This window comes from Penaeus monodon, chromosome 41, assembly GCF_015228065.2.
Source record: "Penaeus monodon isolate SGIC_2016 chromosome 41, NSTDA_Pmon_1, whole genome shotgun sequence".
NCBI lineage: Eukaryota > Metazoa > Arthropoda > Malacostraca > Decapoda > Penaeidae > Penaeus > Penaeus monodon.
In genome coordinates this window covers 29,660,853-29,683,074 of record NC_051426.1, presented here as the reverse complement: position 1 = coordinate 29,683,074, position 22,222 = coordinate 29,660,853, and the positions used below count along the sequence as shown (strand labels likewise).

At 33.4% G+C, this 22,222-nt stretch overlaps 3 non-coding genes across 3 annotated transcripts; 2 read left to right on the top strand and 1 right to left on the bottom strand.

The window, feature by feature from the left end:
- Nucleotides 1-13,059: 13,059 nt before the first annotated feature.
- On the top strand, nt 13,060-13,143 carry Trnal-cag. The gene has a single exon. It is a non-coding gene; the product is annotated as a tRNA-Leu (tRNA).
- Nucleotides 13,144-15,955: 2,812 nt separating this feature from the next.
- Nucleotides 15,956-16,039, bottom strand: Trnal-cag. The gene has a single exon. It is a non-coding gene; the product is annotated as a tRNA-Leu (tRNA).
- A 5,327-nt stretch (nt 16,040-21,366) lies between these two features.
- On the top strand, nt 21,367-21,450 carry Trnal-cag. The gene has a single exon. It is a non-coding gene; the product is annotated as a tRNA-Leu (tRNA).
- Nucleotides 21,451-22,222: the final 772 nt, after the last annotated feature.

The window sequence follows — 22,222 nt, the reverse complement described above, 5'->3', positions numbered from 1 at the left end:
AAATTGAAAAATAGTGTTAAAATACAAAAAATGTTGATAATAACTTGAAAATAATGTTTAAAGATAAAAACATTGATGAATAAGTTAAAGGTAAAAAAATGAAAATAAAGTTAATGATAAATACATTGAAATAATGAAAAGATAACTAAATTTAGAAATAGATTGATAAATGTTTTTAATAATAAATTATTTATGAAAAACGTAGACATCCTATTGAAAAGGGAAACCTTGATAAACCATTACAGATTTCCAAAATTACTGTTTTATGTGGGGGTACTGAAAAATTTGAGTCGTTTCAAAAAAAAATGAAATAATAAATTTATTTATTTAATATTATTTTTATTTGCCATCCATACCTTCATTATTATAACATTATAATTTTTTATCATCAATACTTTTTTATCATTCATCATTTTTATGAATATATTTTATTGATATCATCGTCATCATTTTAACGATCATAGGGGGGGGGTTTTAAATTTACAGATAATTTGGTGTAAGTTTGAAACCGACTTTATTCAATTTTTCCCATAGTAACCATCATAACAGTTAAATAAGTGGAGTGCTAAATTAACCGTTTCCTTATTTTTCTGTTGGGAAACAGTCTTGGGATTTGGGCCAAACGTTCTTCATGGTTCTGGTAACATAACTGGGACATAAATAGGGAGGGTGAACACACAGCTTGGGGTCAGTGATACGTTTCTATAATAGAGGTAAAAACTGTCTCTTTAAGGGAAAGTCGACATAGCCGTTTACGTAGTTGCCACCAAGCTGATAAATGGTTGGGTTATCCCGTTTTCTGATTGATTTCCCGTCCGTAAGCGTGTGGGGTTTCGTAAACAAAAGGGAGCCTGATATTCGAAACAGTTTCCGTTAAGTAAAAGGTAAAGGGGTTTGCATGTGGTGATTGTGACCAACTATGTAGGTTTAAAAACCAGATTGATCGGTAAAGAGAGCGGTGGGGAAATTCTAATCGAGCACTTTTGGAGGAAAAAAGGAAAACTCCTTTGACAAAATGCTTGAAGGCAAGTCTGGTGAAGCCATACATGCTCGAATCAAGAGAAGGGCAGCCCAGCAAAGAAAGTGTTGTTGAGACTTATTTCCTGTTTATGTCAGTTGTCCAGTGCTTATTTTTTTAGCAAGAGACCCAATCTATATTTGAAGTCCATTAGAGAGACGCGGGCCAAGAATGGAAAAATAGATGTAATACTTTCATCTTTAGGCACCGGAAAAACAGACGCTGACACAAATAATGACAAAATAAAAAGCAGTACCCCTTCTTCCCCACTAAAGCCAAAAAGACATACAAGACGCTTCATGAATAGAGAGAGTATACTTTCGTTATATCTCCTACGTAATCCAATATATTAGTTTGCGCTGTTATTTGATAATAGCTGAATTCTTCATTGATCTATTTTTTATATTCCCAAACAACTATGTAGTATCAGTGAGTGTCTAAGATGCACATTCAACTAAAAAATATTATTTTGAAGAGTAATTTGATGTGCCTCTAAAAAAATAAACCTTGGCGCAATACAAGTATAGCAATGCCTACGAATTAAGGCTGACATGAGAAATAACATTATACTGAAAATAACGGTAATAATGATCATGTTCATCATCATCATGGTAATAATGCTGTTCATCATCATCATCATGGTAGTGAGGTTGTTCATCATCATCATGGTAATGATAGTCTTCATCATCATCAACATGTAATGATGCTCTTCATCATCATCACCATTATCACGGTAATGATGCTCTTCATCATTATCCTCATAGTAATGATACTGTTCATCCTCATCCTCATAGTAATGATACTGTTCATCCTCATCCTCATAGTAATGATACTGTTCATCATCACCCTCGTAGTAATGATACTGTTCATCATCATCATAATCATCATGGTAATGATGCTTTTCATTATCATCTAATAATGGAAGCAGAAATAAGAATGATAATGATGATAATGATTTTCATAATAATAATGAAACAATAATTATCATAATAATAATGAAACAATAATTATCATAATAATGAAATAACTCATTCAGCCCTGATTTTTTTTACTGTAGATTTTTATGATATTGTAGCAGCGGATTTGTCGTGGCCTAAAAAGGCTACCAACATATTTTTAGATATGTATCATGAGTAGTTCTAGAGATATTGACCTTTAAATTTTGGCCCAAATTTGTTCCGTCGGGGCTCTAGCATCTACGCAAAATAAAAGTTTAGACAAAAAACAGAAATTGCAATAAAACAACTGTGTAAATTTACAATGTATATATTATACCTTCCAGAAAAAATGATAATTCCAGGTACATTTCTTCTTATACATTTGGAATATAAGACAATAAAAATATATTTCTTTTCCCCAAGCCTAAGTCTCACATCAAAATTCAATGCTAAGGTATATTTTTTGTTACACACAAAACTCTTTCATTAATGAAAAATCGCAGATTCAACTTCCATGCAAGGCATTTTTCATTAAAACAATCATTTAAGTAACATTCACTAATTTGACTACAGTGTACCTATGTAAAAATGTGGAAATATTCATCAGCTCTGCATATCTGAAGTGGCCTTGTCAATGCCCCTCTGATAGCTCAGACTCACTGTTGTCATCATTTAGAACTTCTTCAGAAATCAAAGAATAAGCTATTTCCAATTTAAAATCCATACTGCCCATGGCAACAGAACTGTTTTTTTTCACAATCTTTTCTGTACTCTAACCATGCATTTGCGCAAGAGAGGTCCAAAAGATGCAACATTGCTCGAACAGTAAATTTTGCAGAACGTGTTGCACTTCTGTAATAGCTAATGACCTGATCAATAATATCAACGCCCCCCATCTTTGAGTTGTATCCGGACGAAGAAAAGGTCAGAGATGTAACTACATTCATCTTGAAGGCACTCGGAACACGAGACGCTAACACAAGACAAAGTAAAAAACAGGACAACTGCTGTCACACTAAAGCCGAAAAGGCATACATGACATCTTCATGAATACAATGCGTATACTTTTGTTATATCTCATAAGCAATCCAATATACTAGTTTGCGCTCTTATTTTACAATGGTTAGATTATCAACCACATAAAATTCTTGATTGTTCTATTTCTTTTATATTACCAAACAACAATGTAGTGTCAGTGAGTGTGTTTAAACTGCATATCCACGAGGAAAAAATGTTTTGAAGAGTAAATTGATGACTAAAATAATTAAATCTTCAAAAAGGGTTCATTTCATCATTATTATTATCTGTTTTTGAACATCAATATTTCATTATCAGTATCATACAATCATTATTTCGTTGTTATTATTGTTGTTTTTGTCATTATTTCATTATTATTATGATAATCAATATTTCAATATTTTTATGATGAATATTATTGTGATAATCATTATTTCATTGTTATAATTATGATAATCATTGCTATTATTATTATTATTATTATTATTATTATTATTATTATTATTATGACAATTATTATTTCATTATCATTATGATAATCATTATTTCATTATTATTATCATTATTATGATAATAATTATTCGATTATCTATCACTATGATATCATTGTCATGGTGATAATGCGGAACACCATCATCATTATCATTATTCTCAGTGTCATGATATCTCTTACTGCTATATTTGTATTGCGCCGAGATTGAATTATTTTAGTGGTACATCAAATTAGTCTTCAAAGCAATATTTTTTTAGTCACTGACACTACATAGTTGTTGTGTGTGTGTGTGTGTATATATATATATATATATATATATATATATATATATATATATATATATATATATATATATATATATATTTTTTTTTTTTTTTTTTTTTTTTTTTTTTTTTTGTGATTGATAATCTAATTATTGTAAAATAACAGCGCAAACTAATATATCGAATTACTTAGGAGATATAACGATGTATACGCCCTGTATTCAAAAAAGTGTCTTGTATATCTTTTTGGCTTTGGTCCTGCTTATGACTTTGTCATTATTTGTGTCAGCTTCTCGTGTTCCGAGTGCCTTCAAGATGAAAGTAGTTACATCTCTTTGATTTCTCTTCTTCGTCCGCGTCCCTCTAATCGACTTCAAATATAAGATCAGGTCTCTTGTTCGAAAAGTATAGTCCACTGGAACAATATGAGTCTCAACGCAACAGCTTACGGTGTCTGGGCTGCCCTTCTCTTGCTCCGAGCAATTAATGGGCTTCAGCCAGACTTGCCCTTCAAGCAGTGTCAAGAGGAGTTTTCTGATGTCACTCTTACAAGCACTCAACTAGAATTCAGCACCGCTCTCTTTACCGTGGTCAATCCGGATCTTATACCCACATATGTTAGCGTCACGACCACCAGATGCGAACCCTTTACCGTTACTCACACGGAAACTGTTTCTGAATATCAGGCTCCACAGTTGGCTAACGCAATACGTTACGGAGTTGAAGATCAACAAGAAGAACAGGGCATACACTCGAACCGTTTATCCGCCTCAGACCATCACCGTCGCTTATACGGCTACCCAACTTGAAGACCAGCTGACGCAACTTGAGTGGACAACTACGTCAACGGCTATGTTTACTATCTCCCTAACAGAAACGGTTTCTGCCTTCTATACAGAAACGGTTTCACTGACTCAAGCTGATGTGTTCACCTCCCTGATCTACGTCCCAGTATTTGTTACCAGAACCATGACGAACACCTGGCCAATCCACAAGACTGTTTATCAGACAGAATACATTAACCGTTAATTATGTTACAACGGCTGACGAAACATCCACTGTATATAACTGTTATGATAGTTACTAGTCGAGGAATGAGAATAAAGTCTGTTTCAAACTTACACCAATATTATCAATTAATACATTCGTCGTACAATTACAATTATTTGTAATAATCTTGATTATCGCTATCAATAATCTTTCATAATTATTATCATCAATTACTATTATTTTTATTGGGATCATTATCATCATTATTATCCTAGACATTCCACTGATAAAGGAAACCTTTGATAAGCCATATACAGAATTTCCACCATTGCTGTTTTAGTGTGTAAATGTTATTGGCTGAGCGGTCCAAGGCGTTGCGTTCAGGTCTTCCGGGCGTGGGTTCGAATCCCACTCCTGACATTGCCTTTATAGCCTATTCACAGGAGCTTATACAACTCCCATGTGTGGTATGAAACTTCTGCTTAGCATCTTAAATGTAAAAGCAGTGTCAAGATGAAACGGCTTCTGAATATCAGGCGCCACAGTTGGCTTCCTCAACGCACTACGTTACTTTCTATCAGCCTTATACCATCACCATCACTTACTCGGCTATCATGATGAACATCATCATCGATAAATATTAATGAGTAATTATGATCGATAAATATTAATGAGTAATTATGATCGGCAAATATTAATGAGTAATTATGACCGATAAATCTTAAATTCTTTATCAGATATGAGAATGATTGGTGAATGATAAAAAAAAATGAAACAAAATGGTAAAGATAACAAGATGTAATTGTTATATTTTCCTATCATTGGAGCTTGATATTGTTATTAGATCATAGACTTTGCTGTCATTTTCATAGTATGTTATTTTCATCTCACATTAGTATACCTCCCTCTTATAATCATGATGTGATAATTAATTGATCTTTATAAATGTGATACTTATTTAATCATTATTTTGATAAATATTTAATCGTTATTTTGATAATTATGTAATCGTTATTTTGATAAATAGTTAATCGTTATTTTGATAATTATTTAATCGTTATTTTGATAATTATTTAATCGTTTTTATTGTGATACTATTATACTATTAATTATTATTGTTATTATCATTATTACCATCTATTACTACTAATATTTACCTGGATCTTATACCCACTTTCGCAAGCAAAACGAACTCCACATGCGAACCCTTTAACCCTTTAGTACTCACATAGAAACAGTTTCTGAATATCAGTCTCCACAGCAACGCACAACATTAAAGATCAACGAGAAGAACAGGGCATACACTCGAACCATTTATCAGCCTCAGACTATCACTTATTCGGCTACCCAACTTGAATACCAACTGATGCAACTTGAGTGGACAACAGCATCTACGATTGTGTCTACCATCTCCTTAACCCAATCGCCACGTTTGGCAAGAATAGATGCCATGCCCACTGTAACACAGGTTTATTTATTGTATTCACACATAGATGGCTCTACAAGTGCTTAGTCATCAAGGGGTCACTTATTAGTCCTACCTTTCTCACCTGTTTACCCTTTTCCTTGACTTTTGGAAAGGATCTTTTGCATTATTTCATTGTCTTAAATGTTAACAAGATTTTAATAATACTTTAATAATCATAACATCAATAACAATAATAACAGTATTGATATCAATTGTATTAAAAGGAAAAACGCATTTTCCCGCCAATTCAAGGAATGGGGAAATCAAGATCAGTCAGTAGGGCCTACTGATAGACTCCTTGGAGGCTGAGCACATGTGGAGCCATCTGTATGTAACAAAATTCACAAAAACCTACAAGGGACAGAACATAAATCCGGGGTGATTGGGTTAACAGAGACTGTTTCTTCCTCCATTATAGAAAGGTATCACTGACCCAAGCTGATGTGTTCACTTCTCTGATCTACGTCCCAGTATTCATTACCAAAACCATGACGAATGTCTGGCCAATCCACTAGACTGTTTCCCAGATATAATACATCAAGGAAACAGTTAATTACATAGCAACGGCTGTCGAAACGTCCACGGTAAATAACTGCTATGGTTATTAGTTGAGAAATATGAATAAAGTCGGTTTCAAACTTATGCCAAATTAACTATCAATCAACGCATTCTTTTCATCATACAACTACCAATATATATATATACGTGCCGTATAGATATATAACATTCATTTTATATAACTGTTATGGTGTAATGTCAAGAGAAGTTTTAAGCTGTTACTCTCACAAGCACTCGACTAGAATTTAGCACCGCTCTGTTCACCGCCACCCATCTGGATCTTCAATCTACATACGTTAGCGTCACGGCCACCACATGCGAACTCTTTACCGTTACTCACACAGAAGCGGTTTATGAAAATCAGGTTTCGCAGTTAGTTTACTCAACTCAGTATTTTACAGAGATGAAGATAAATGAGAAGAATAATTATGATCGATGAAGAATTATGATCTTATAACAAATAAATTGTTATAGCTGTAAAAGATAACAAAATAATATGATTGTTATTTCATCAGATTTGCCAAGCATGACGACCTTGATGTAATTGTTAAACCTTCTCATCATATAAGTGCCCATTACGATATCAAAGTTACCGATGTTGTTATCAGATCTTTTATTTATAAAATTTTCATATCTTGCTATCATCATACTATTTGATTTTAGTTTACTTCGCCATCATCATCATGCAGTTGTAATAATAATCATTTAGTCATTATTATTTCCATCACTATCATCATTATCAATAACATAATTTGTTTATCATTACTCATCTTTATCATCATTTTATCAGTATAATTATTTATTTTTATTATTGTTACAGTAATCCTTATTATTATCTTAAACATCGTTGACAATTATATGGTTACTTAGCGCGTTGATTAAGAATGTCAACATCAACGCATTTAAGTTACTTTATTAGAAATGGGTTCTTTTTATTATTATTATTTTGAAAACCATTATTTCATTATTTTTATTTGTATGAAAATCATTTCGTTTTTATTATTATTATTATTATTATTATTATTATTATCAACATAATCATTATTTAATTATTATTATTATTAGGATAATCGTCATTCCATTATTATCATTATTATGATTATTTCATTATTATTATCTTTATGATAATCCTAATATATTATCATAATTTTCATTATTATTATTAAGATAATCATTATTTCATTATCATTATTATTATAATCATTATTCCATTATTTATTATTTTGATAATCGTTACTTCATTATTATTACGCACCCATTATTAGATGATAATGATGATGATAAACAGCATAATTTCCATGGTGATGATGAACACGATCATTATTATCATTATTTTTTGTGTCATGTTATTTCTAATATCAGCCTTAATTCATTGGTATTGTTATACCTCTATTGCGCCAAGATTTGATTATTTTAGAGGCACATCAAATTACTTTACTAAACATTTTTTGTGAATGTGCATCTTAGACACACTCACTGACACAACATTGTTGTTTGGGAATATAAATAGCAATCAAGAATTTTTGTGGTTGATAATCTAACCATTGTAAAATAAGAGCGCAAACTAGTATATTCGATTACAAGTGACAACAGTAACTTTTTACTTTGTCATTACTTGTGTTAGTGTCTCGTGTTCCGAGTGCCTTCAAGATGAATGTAGTTACATCTCTTTGACCTCTTCTTCGCCCGCGTCCCTCTAGTCGATTTCAAATATAAGATCAGGTCTCTTGTTCGAAAAGTATAATTCAGTGAAACAACTAACATCAACAGCCAATATGAGTCTCAACGCAACAGCTTTCGTTGTCTGGGCTGCCCGTCTCTTGCTTCGGGCAACTGATGGGCTTCAGCTAGACTTGCCCCTCAAACAGTGTCAAGAGAAGTTTTCTGCTGTCACTCTCACAAGTACTCGACTAGAATTCAGCACCGCTTTCTTTACCGTGGTCAATCCGGATCTTAAACCTACATAAGTTAGTGTCACGATCACCACATGCCAACCCTTTACCATTACTCACACGGAAACTGTTTCTGAATATCAGGCTCCACACTTGGCTTACGCAACGCAATACGTTACGGAGCTAAACATCAACCAGAAGAATAGGGCATACACTCGAACCATTTATCAGCCTCAGACCATCACCGTCACTTACTCGGCTACCCAACTTGAAGACCAGCTGACGCTACTTGAGTGGACAACTACATCTACGGCTATGTCTACTATCTCCTTAGCAGATACGGTTTCTGTCTCCATTACAGAAACGGTTTCACTGACTCAAGCTAATGTGTTCACCTCCCTGATCCCAGTATTTGTTACCAGGTCCATGACGAATGCCTGGTCAATCCACAAGACTGTTTACCAGACAGAGAACATCAAAGAAACCATTAATTATGTTACAACGGCTGTCGAAACATCCATTGTATATAACTGTTATGGTTATTAGCCAAGAAATGTGAATAGTCGGTTCCAAATTTACACCAAATTATAATAATGACAAGATTATCACAATTTTGTAATAATAATCTTGATTATCGTTATCAATAAATTTATGTTTTCTTACATAAATAGTCAGGTCCAAGGCGCTGCGTTCAGATCCCAGTCCGGTCTTCCGGGCCTGGGTTCGAATCCCACTCCTGACATTGCCTTTATAGCCTAATTTAGCATCTTAAATGTAAAAGCAGTGTCAAGATGAGCCGGCTTCTGAATATCAGGCGCCACAGTTGGCTTCCTCAACGTACTTCGTTACTATTTATCAGCTTTGTAACATCACCACCACTTACTCGGCTATTCAACTTGAAGACCAAATGACTCAACTTGAGAGGTACGCTACGTCTACGACTGTCTCTACTATCTCTTAACAGAGACAGTTTCTTCCTATATTACTTTGGCCGAGCGAACCTAGAACTTCGTAAAGCTCAAACGAACGATTCCTCCATTACAGAGACGGAGACTGACTCAAGCTGAAGTGTTCTCCCAGATCTACGTCCCAGTACTTGTTACCATGACGAACGCCTGGCCAATCCACAAGACTGTTCACCGGACAGAATAAATCAAGTAAACCATCAATTATGTGGTAGTGGCTGTCGAAATGTCAACGGTGTATCACTGGTATGATGGTTACTAGTAGAGAAATTTTAACAAGTCGTCTATCAATTAACACATTCCCTGCGACGTACAACTAACTATCGATATGCCAATACGTGTTCAATCTCTGTATGATTAAAATCACTAAGTAGCGTTCGCTGAATGTGATTCTGATCAATGAAGAATTTAAGAAACAGTAACACAATAAATCAATTCTTATATCTTTTCAAAATAACAAAATCTTATCATTAGTATTTCATTTTGGTTTCCTAAGCATAACGAATAAAAGAATATGTTAATTACACAAAGACCTTGAAGTAATTGTTAAACCTTCCTATCATTAGTGTTCATTATAAGTAAGTTGTTATCAGATCGTATACTTTGTTCTCGTTGTCATTGTCCTTTATTTTTATCATCATATCCTGATATCATCATACCATCTGGCATTACTGACCATATTGTTGCAATAAAAATCGTTATGTAATCATGATTATTATCACCTTCTTCATCATTATCATATATGCATCCACTGTATATATTATCATCTTTTATCACAATCATCATTATTATAAATAATATCATTTTACTGTTATCATCATCTATCATCATTTTATTTTATATTTTTATTCATTTTTTTTAACGGTAGGTTCATGTTCGAGCCGCCGTGGTCACAGCATGATACTTAATTGCAGTTTTCATGTTGTGATGCTCTTGGAGTGAGTACGTGGTAGGGTCCCCAGTTCCTTTCCACGGAGAGTGCCGGTGGTACCTTTCTAGGTAATCATTCTCTCTATTTTACCCGGGCTTGGGACCAGCACTGACTTAGGCTGGCTTGCCCACCCAGTGGCTAGGTAGGCAATCGAGGTGAAGTTCCTTGCCCAAGGGAACAATGCGCCGGCCGGTGACTCGAACCCTCGAACTCAGATTGCCGTCGTGACAGTCTTGAGTCCGATGCTCTAACCACTCGGCCACCGCGGCCTTATCATTTTTTTGCCATCGTTATTTATCATTATCATTATTACTACTAACATTATATTTATTGTTATTATGGTAATACTTATCATTATCATAAACGTTACTATTATGGTAGTATTATTATCATCCTCATTATCATCTCTATTTCTGCTGTCGTTATTAGTTCACCATTATCATCATGATGATGAACATTTATCATAATCGTTATTTATTATCATTCTTATTTATCATTATCGTTATATATCATTGTTGTTTTTTATTATTATCGTTATTTATCATTATCTTTATTTATTATTATCAATATTTATCATCATCATTATCAATCATTATAATTTCTTATCATTATCATTATCATTTTATATCCTTATCATTAATTATCATTATCATTATTTATCCTTATTGTTATTTATCCTTTGCATTAATTATTCATCTCATTATTTATCTTTTTCATTAATTATCCATCTCATTATTCATTCTTCTCATTATTTATCCTCTCATCCTTTATTCTTCTCATTGCTGATCCTCCTCATTATTTATCCTTCTCATTATTTATCCCTCTCATCATTTATCATCATCATCATCATTTATCATCATCATTAATCATCATCTTTTATTATCATTATTATCATTATCCTCATTTATCATTATCATTATCTATCATTATCATTATTTACCCAGTTATTTTGGAATATACAACGAATGTTTTAAGAAAATTATATTAAATGAGAATTAATCTTTTTTTTATGATTGATAATATATTTGCTCTAATATAACACCAGGGAACTAATATATTGGATTCCTTGGGCGATATCACGAAAGTGTACGCCCTGTATCCATGAAAGTAGATTAAAAAGCAGATTATTATCATGATGAATATCATCATTATTATTATGATATGAACTTCACTATTATCATGATGATGAACATCATTACCATCATGACGATGAACATCATTATTATCATAAGCATCATAATCATGATGAACATCATTATTATCATAAGCATCATAATCATGATGAACATCATTATTATCATGATGATGAACACCATTATTATCATGATGAACATCATCTTATTATCTATTGTAATATAAGTATAGACTAATACATTGGAATCCTTGGGGGATATTACGAAAGTGTATGTCCTGTATTCATGAAGAGGTCTCTGTATGTTTTTTTCGGCTTTAGTGTGATGAAAGATGAAAGTAGTTACATCTTGCTGGAAAAGCATACTTCAGTGGAACAACTAACATCAACACCCAATATGAGCTTTCGTTGTCTGGGCTTCAGCCAGACTTGCCCCTCAAGCAGTGTCAAGAGGAGTTTTCTGAAGTCACTCTCACATGTACTCGACTAGAGTTCAGCACTGTTCTTTTCACTGCTACTTATCTAGATCTTAAATCTGGGAAACCATTAATTACGTTGCAACGGCTGTTGAAACATCCACTATATTTAACTGTTATGATGGTTACTAATAGAGAAACTTGAATAAAGTCAGTTTCATACACCAAAACATCTATCAATTAACACATTCCTCGCGTCGTACAACTATATAACTGTACATGCCGTATAAAAGAAAGTGTTGGTCACAGGAAGACCTTGGTATAACTGATAAACCTTCCAATGGTTAATGCTCATTATAAGTGACCATTATTATATCAAGTTACCGATGTTGTAATCGTATAATAATCTGATATTAGTATGTTTCGTTATCATACTTGTAGAAATAATAATCTGTGTTATACCATTACTTTTGTTATCGTTATCATTTTTTCTATAATTTTTCATAAGTATCATCATTATTGTCACTATCATTATTATTGTCACCATCATCATTATTATCGCTATCATTATCATCACTATCATCGTTATTATCACCATCATCATTGTTATTACTATCATCATTATTATCAGTGTTACCTATTTATCATGATCATCATTATTAACATTATCATCATTATTATGACTTACCATTTTATCATGATCATCTATTACTATCATTTTTATCACTATCATCATCATTATGAATGCATTTTTTTATATAATCATTTATCATTATTATCATTTTATTATTATCATTAATATAGATGGACAATTTGCGCGACTAACTTTGACAATAACACGCAACCACGCGCTTCCATTGGTAAAGGAAACTCTCGATAAACCATATATAAAAGTACTGTGTAGATATTGCTGAGGTCGCGCTACTACACTAATATTGTAAAACTCAAAATTTTAGGGTCATGTTCTTTACATAAACAGTCAGGATGGCCGAGCGGTCCAAGGCGCTGCGTTCAGGTCGCAGTCCGGTCTTCCGGGCGTGGGTTCGAATCCCACTCCTGACATGGCCTTTATAGTCTACTCATAAACAGCTCCCATGTGTGGTATGAAAAGGCTGCTTAGCATCCTTAATGTGAAAGTAGACTTTGTAAAAGCAGCTTAGTTAATGCGATACACGAAGGTTCTTTATCAGATTTCAGTGTGAATGGTGAATAATTATGATCAAATAATTATTGAAATAATAAACACATCTCTATAGCTGGTAAAGATAACAAGATAACTTTCCTATCATTAGAGCTCATTATAAGTATAGTCATGATATCAAGTTACCTTGATATTTTATTAGATCTTATACGTTGTTCTCATTTTCATACCATGGTTTTTTATCATTATCATGTCTTGCTATAGTTATCATACCTTCTCACATTAGTTTATCTCACTATCATGTCATTAACATGACCTAGCATTAACATGACCCATCATTAATATGGCCCATCATTAACATGGTTCATCATTAACATGCCCCATCATTAACATGACCCATCATTAACATGGCCCATCATTAACATGGCCCATCATTAACATGGCCCATCATTAACATGGCCCATCATTAACATGACCCATCATTAACATGGCCCATCATTAACATGACCCATGATAATAATGATGTTCATCATAATCATGATAATAATGATGTTCATCACAATCATGATAATAATGATGCTCACCATAATCATGATAATAATGATGCTCACCATAATCATGATAATAATGATCTGTCTGCTGTTGGTGATCGCAATACTAATAAAAGCAGAAATAAGAACGATAATGATGATGGTCATAATAATGTTTACGATAATGATAAGGATTTTTATATTAATAACAAAGATAAATAATGATGTTAATAAAATTGTTATTATAATGAGTTTTGATAATATAAGGATGTTATTGATAATAATGATATTGGTGAAAATAATAGTTTGAGATAATAATGATAGTGATAAGAAAAATAATAAATAAATAATAAAACGGAATGATCATGATAGCGAAGTATACTAGAGTCAGATGGTACGATGAGAGCAAGATATGGTAATGATAGAAATAAAAGACAATAAAAACGAGAATGTATATGACCTGAAACTTGATATCATAATGGTCACTCATAATGAACATCTATGATAGGAAGGTTTAACAATTACATCAAAGCCTTCATGTAATAAACACACTCTTTTATAAGTTATGCTTGACATTTCTAATGGAAATAAAAGCATTTTTTTTATCTTGAAGGCACTGGGAACAAGCGACGCTAGCACAATGGAATAAGGACAAAGTAATAAGCAGAAATACTGCTTTCAAACTAAAGCCGAAATGACACAAAACCTTTTCATGAATAAAGGACATACACTTTCTGTATATATCCTAAGGATTCTAATGTATTAGTCTATGCTGTTATATTACAATGCAAAATTAGATAATCATAAAGAATTCTTTAATTATCTAATATGATTTTCTTAAAGTAATCTTTGCACATTCCAAGATTACTATTACTATATACTTGGCAGAGTCCTATGTCAATATCTTACGGTCGAGTATATTAGCAATGATGAAAATAATAATGATGGGAGAACGAGCTCTTTTCATTATAACAATACCAGTGAATTAATTCTGCCATCAGAAATAACGATGATAGTCATATATTCAGGATACAGTAAATAATGACAATAGTAATGTTCATCATCTCGTCACCATGATGACAATGAGGATATTCATCAGCTCGGCATCATGATAATAATGGTGTTCATCTTCTCGTCAGCATGATAATAATAATGATGTTCACCATCTCATCATGATAATGATGCCGTTCATCATAACAATAATGGTGATATTCATCATCTCGTCATCCTGACAATAATGGTGATGTTCATCATCTCGTCATCATGACAATAATGTGATGTTCATCACCATGATGACATGAATGATATTTATCATCATCACAATAATGATGTTGCTGCTGATGATGATAGCAATACTAATAACGATGATAAAGTGGATGATGGCAATGATAATCAAAACAGTAACGTTTAAAATAATAACGATAAGGATTGCTGTAAGAACTGTACTGTAACAGCATCGGTAACTGAATATCACTATGGTCACTAACAATTAACACTAATGATAGGAAGGTTAAACAATTACATCAAGGTCTTCATGTCTTCAACATATTCTTTTATACGCTATACTTGGCAAATATAAATGCAAATACAATTATATTATTTTGCTATCTTAAACAATTTATTTAATGTTTTAATAGTTCTTACATCATAATTCGAAGTCATTTCTCAGTAATTTTATTCATACAGGAATTGCGCACGTATAATTATATTGGTAGCGGTACAATCAAGGAATGTATTAAATTATAAATAAATACCGTGGATGTTTCGACAGCCGTTATGTAATTAACGGTTGCCTTGATGTATTCTGTCTGTGAATTGGCCAGGCGTTCGCCAAGGTTCTGGTAACAAATACTAGGATGCAGATCAGAGAGGTAAACACATCAGCTTGGGTCAGGAATACCGTTTCTATAATGGAGGAAGAAACCGTCTCTCTTAAGGAGATGGTAGACACAGCCGTAAACGTAGTTGACTTTTCAAGTTGTGTCAGTTGGTCTTCAAGTTAGGTAGCCGAGCAAGTGACGGTGATGGTCTTCAGCTCCGTAACGTAGTATGTTGAGGAAGCCAGCTGTCCAGCCTGATATTCAGAATCCGTTTCATCTTGACACTGCTTTTGCAGTCTACTTTTACATTAAAGATGCTAAGCCGCCTTTTCATACCACACATGGAAGATGTATAACCTCCTATAAATAGGCTAAAAAAGCAGTGTCAGGAGTGGGATTCGAACCCACGCCCGGAAGACCGGACTGCGACCTGAACGCAGCGCCTTGGACCGCTCGGCCATCCTGACTGCCTATGTAATGAAACTGAACCCAAATTTTGAATTTTATAATTAGTAGTGACTTAAGTAATATCTACACAATACAGCAGTAATGTTGATTTTTTGTATATGGTTTATTAAGAGTTTCCTTTATCAATGGAACGTGTGGTTGCGTATTATTGTCAAAGTAAGTCACACTAAATATCACTGTACACTAATGATATTAATAAGGAAAGCAGATATAAAAAATAGAATGATGATAATAATGATAATCATCATAATAAACTTAAGATAACAATGTTAAGGATTACTGTAGTAAAAATAATTATAGTAATAAAATGGGAATGATAGATAATGATAACAATTAAAATGATGCTATTAATAATAATTATGATACTGGCGAAAAATAATAACAATAACAACAATAATAATAATTAGATAAAGATGATTATTGCAAAACTATGATAACAAAGCATAATTATATCACATGGTATGATGATAGAAGGATATGATATTGATTAACAGAGGACGACGATAACGAGAACAACTTATATGATCTGATATCATAATGGTCACTTATAATGAGCACTGATGACAGGAAAGATTAACAATTACATCAAGGTCTTCATGTAGTCAGTACTTTCTTTTATACGGCAAGTATAGGTATATCGGTAGTTGTATGACGGAAGGAATGACTTAACTGATAGATAATTCGGTGTAAGTATGAAACCGACTTTGTTAAATTTTCTCTACTAGTGACCATCATAAAATTTATACACCGTGGATGTTTCGACTGCTGTTGCTATATAATTAACAGTCTTGTGGATTGACCAGGCGTTCGTCATGTTCTGGTTACAAATACTGGGACGCGGTCAGGGAGGTGAACACTTCAGCTTGGGTCTGGGATACCGTGTCTGTAATGGGGCAAGAAACCGTCATTGTTAAGGAGATGATGAACACAGTGTTAGACGTAGTTGTCAACTCAAGTTGCGTCATTTGTTCTTCATGTTGAGTAGCCGAGTAAGTGACGGTGATAATCTGAGGCTGATAGATGGTTCAAGTGTAGTGCATTGAGGAAGCCAGCTGTGGCACCTGATATTCAGACACCGTTTCAACTTGACATTGCTTTAGTAAAGTCTACTTTCACATTAAAGATACTAAACAGCCTTTTCATACCACACATGGGAGTTGTTTAAGCTCTTATGAATAGGTTATAAAGGCAGTGTCAGGAGTGGGAACCCAAGCCTGGAAGACTGGACTGCAACCTGAACGCAATAATAACAATGATCAGTAATGAAAAAGATCAATAATGAAAATTATCAATAATGAAAATTATCATTAATGAAAATTATCAATAATAAAAATTATCAATAATGAAAATTATCAATAATGAAAATTATCAGTAATGACAATAACCAATAATGACATAAATAGTAGTAGTGATAGTGATAACTAAAGATAATTATAGATATAATGATAAATAATGACAATGATAAATGATAATAGAAATAATGATGATAGATAATGATAATGATAAATAATGGTAACGATAAATGATGATGATGATAAATAATGATAAGTATGAGGATGACTAATGATAATGATAACGATAATTATAAGGATAAATAATGATGATGATAAGTATAATAATAACTAAGGATAATGACAATAAATAATGACAATGATAAATAATGATAATAATAAGAAGAATGATAACTAATCAGAATTATAGATATAATGATAAATAATGATAATGATAACTACTGATTATAAGTAATGATGATTATGAATATAATGGTAGATAATGACACTGATAATGACAAATAATGACAATGATGACTAATGGTGATTACAAATATAAGGATAATTTTAAATATAATGATAAATAATGATAATTATAAATGATGTCACTTATAACTAATAATAATTATCAATATTATGATAACTAATGATAATGATAACTAATGATAATGATAAATAATGATTATTATTAAAATAGAATGATCATGATAACGAAGTATTTGGTTTACACACCAAATTATCTCTCAGTTAACACATTCCTTGCTTCGTACAACTTCTGATATACTCCTAAATACACAATTGTACAATTAAAATTACTGAGTACTATTCGCTAAATTATTAGGATCCATGAAGATGTGACATCTTAGAATTATTATAACAATATCATATCTTGCTATCATCATACCATGTGATATAATTATGCTTTGTTATTATACTTTATAATAATAATCTTTACTTCATAATTATGATTGTTGTTATCATCGTTATAATCTGTTTGCATAATTTTCATCAGTATCATAATTATTATCAATAGCATCATTTTATTGTTATCATTATTTATCACTGCTATTTTATTACTTTCATTATTTTTATTACAGTAATCCTTATCATCGTTATCTTAATTTTATTATGATGATTACCATTATCATCATTCTAATTTTTACATCTGCTTTCCATATTAATACTGATATTCAGTGTAACTTACTTTGACAATAATACGCAACCATACGCTTCCATTGATTAAGGAAATTCTTAATAAACCATATATAAAAATTCCAACATTACTGCTGTACTGTGTAGATATTGTTTAGGTCACTACTAATTGTAAAATTCACCGGGCGGTCCAAGGCGCTGCGTTCAGGTCGTAGTCCGGTCTTCCGGGCATGGGATCGAATTCCACTCCCGACACTGCTTTTTATAGCCTATTTATAGGACCTTAACAAACTTCCAAGTGTGGTATGCAAAGGCTGCTTAGTATCTTTAATGCAGATTTCTTTTTTTTTTTGCAAAAGCAGTGTTAAGATGAAACGGATTCTGAATATCAGGCTCCACTCAACGTACTACGTCATGGAGCTGAAGATCAACGAGAAGACCAAGGTATACACTCGACGGTTCCTTCCTCCATTATAGAGACGGTATTCCTGACCCAATGATAGTTCACCTCCCTGATCTACGTCCCAGTCTTTGTTACTAGAACCATGACGAACGCCAGGCCAACCCAAAAGACTGTTAACCAGACAGAATACATCAGGGATACCGTTAATTACGTAGCAACGGCCGTCGAAACATCCACGGTACATGAATGTTACAATGGTTACTAGTAGAGAAATTTGAATGAAGTTTCATAACACCAAATTATCTATCAATTAACACATTCCTTGATCGTACAGCTACCGATATAACTATGCGTGCGCAATTCCTGTATGGTTAAAATCACTGAGTAGTATTCACTAAATAATTATCTACTTAGAATTATGATCTAAGACCTATTAGATAAATTATGCTAAAGATAACAATGATATAACTGTTATTGTATTTATATTTGCCAAGTATAGCGTATAAAAGAATATGTTGATTACATGAAGACCTTGATGTAATTGTTTAACCTTCCTATCATTAGTGTTCATTATTTGTGGCCATTGTGTCATCAAGTTACTGATGTTGTTACAGTACAGTTCTTACAATAATCCTTATCATTATTATCTTAAACGTTACTATTATGTTTACCATTATCATCATCCCGATTATCATCTCCGTTCTATTATTCGTTATTAGTATTGCTACCAGCAGCAGCAGCAACATCATTATAGTGATGATGATGATGATGATAAACATCATTCTTCTCATAGTCATTCTTGTCATGATGATGATGAACATTATCATTCTTGTCATCATGATGAACATTATTATTGATATGATGACGAGATGAATATCATCATTATCCTAATGACAAGTTGATGAACATTACTATTAGAAGATGTCACCATCATCGTTATATCTGATGCCCGAATTAATTCACTGGTATTGTTGTAATGAAAAGAGCTCGTTCTCCCATCATTATTATTTTCATCATTGCTAATATACTCGACCGTAAGATATTTACATAGGACACTGCGATTGTTGTATTGCGCCAAGATTCAATAATTTTAGATGCACATTAAATTGATCTTCAATTGAAGAATTCTTTATGATTATCTGATTATTCACTGTAACGTAACAGCATAGACGTAACAGGAATCCTTAGGATATATAACGAACGTGTATGTCCTGTATTCGTGAAAAAGTTTTCTGTGTGTCTTTTCGGCTTTAGTGTTCTTTAGCGTGTCATTATTTCACTGTGCTAGCGTCTCTTGTTCCCAATGCCTTCAAGACGGAAATTATACATCTTTTTGATCTCTCTTCTTCGACCGCGTCCCTCGAATCGACTTCAAATATAAGATCAGGTATCTTGTTCGAAAAGTATAGTTCGGTCTAACACCTAACATCAACAGCCAAAATGAGCTTCAACGCAACGGCTTTCGTTGTCTGGGCTGCATTTTCTCTTGCTTCGAGCAACTAATGGGCTTCATCCAGATTTGCCCCTCAAGCAGTGTCAAGAGGAGTTTTCTGCAATCACTCTCACAAGCACTCGACTAGAACTTAGCATCGCTCTCTTCACCGTCACCCATCTGGATCTTAAACCTACATACGCTAGCGTCACGACCACTACATGCGAACCCTTTACCGTTACTCACACGGAAACGGTTTCGGAAAATCAAACGCCACAGCTGGCTTATTCAACTCACTATGTTACGGAGCTGAAGATCAACGAGAAGAATAGAGTATACACTCGAACCATCTATCAGCCACTGACCATCACCGTTACTTACTCGGCTACCCAACTTGAAGACCAACTGACGCAACTTGAGTGGACAACTATGTTTATGGCTATGTCTACCATCTCCTTAACAGAGACGGTTTCTTCCTCCATTACAGTGACGGTATCCCTGATCCAAGCTGATGTGTTCACCTCCCTGATCTACGTCCCAGTATTTATTACCAGAACCATGACGAACGCCTGGCCAATCCACAAGACTGTTTACCAGACAGAATATATCAAGGAAACTGTTAATTACGTAAGAACGGCTGTCGAAACATCCACGGTATATAACTATTATGACGGTTACTAGTCAAGAATTGTGAATAAAGTCAGTCAAACTTACACCAAATTACCTAACAATTATCACATTCCTTTCGTCGTACAACTGCCGGTATATCTATACGTGCCGTATTGATCGTTGTTAGTATTATTGATGTACAATATTTAGTGTGACTTAATAACATGCAATCACACGTTTCAATTGATAAAGGAAATTATTGAAAACTATATACAGAAACCAACATTACTGTTTTACTGTGTAAATATTGCTTTGGTCGCTACTACACTGGGCTCAATTTCTTTCCTTTTCATATACAGATGATCCAACATTACAATTTACTGTGTAGATATTGCTTAGGTCGCTACTACTCCGGAAATGTTGAATTCAAAATTTGGGGTGATTTTCTTTACATAGACAGTCAGGATGGCTGAGCGGTCCAAGGCGCTGCGTTCAGGTCGCAGTCCGGTCTTCCGAGCGTGGGTTCGAATCCCACTCCTGACATCAGGTGTTCTAGGAGTGGGGGAAAGAGGATTTCACCCCTACACGAGATTCTGAAGAAAAAGAACCCTAGCACAGCCGCCTTTTGTCGAATAATTTAGAGTCACAACAAGACTCGACGTCCGGGAGGAAAATGAAGTAGAATCTTACTGCATTGTGTCTGGCAAGGAAGATTTTTTTTTTAATTTCCTTTGTTTCCATTATCTTTGACAGCCTGTTAGTTTGGCAGATGCACAATTTTCTTTGAAAGCCAGTATATTTCGGCATATTATGACATAATAAGTAAGCCAAACGATTATATAAACGAAACCCCATGATACTTTATTGGCTTTTCGTCATCAAATAACTAATTTAAACAATAAAAAATGACTTCAAAATGACTTCAAAATCAGGTTTATGCGATGGTAATACATTTTTGTCCAAGTGCTTACATACAAAAAGAGTTTTGTTGTCACCAAGGTACTTAAAAGACAGGTAGTACCATATCGTCTTCATGAAAAATCTAGTTGGCAACTATTGAGCTAAGCCCCGTCCACTTGCCGTCACATGATGTAAACATATTTTTATGTCAGTAGTTAGTTATAAGACTAGTATAGGTAATCTTTGGAAGGAAAGTGAGAAATGCTTTTTGAGGTTTTACGGTCGTATGGAAAGCTGTGGAAAGACACAAAATTCTTTTTTCTGTAGATGATATTCCAAGACCAAACAGCACCCAGAACCACTGCTAATGAAATATATCCAGGGAATACTTTATTAGTACAGCACAAACTGCGAG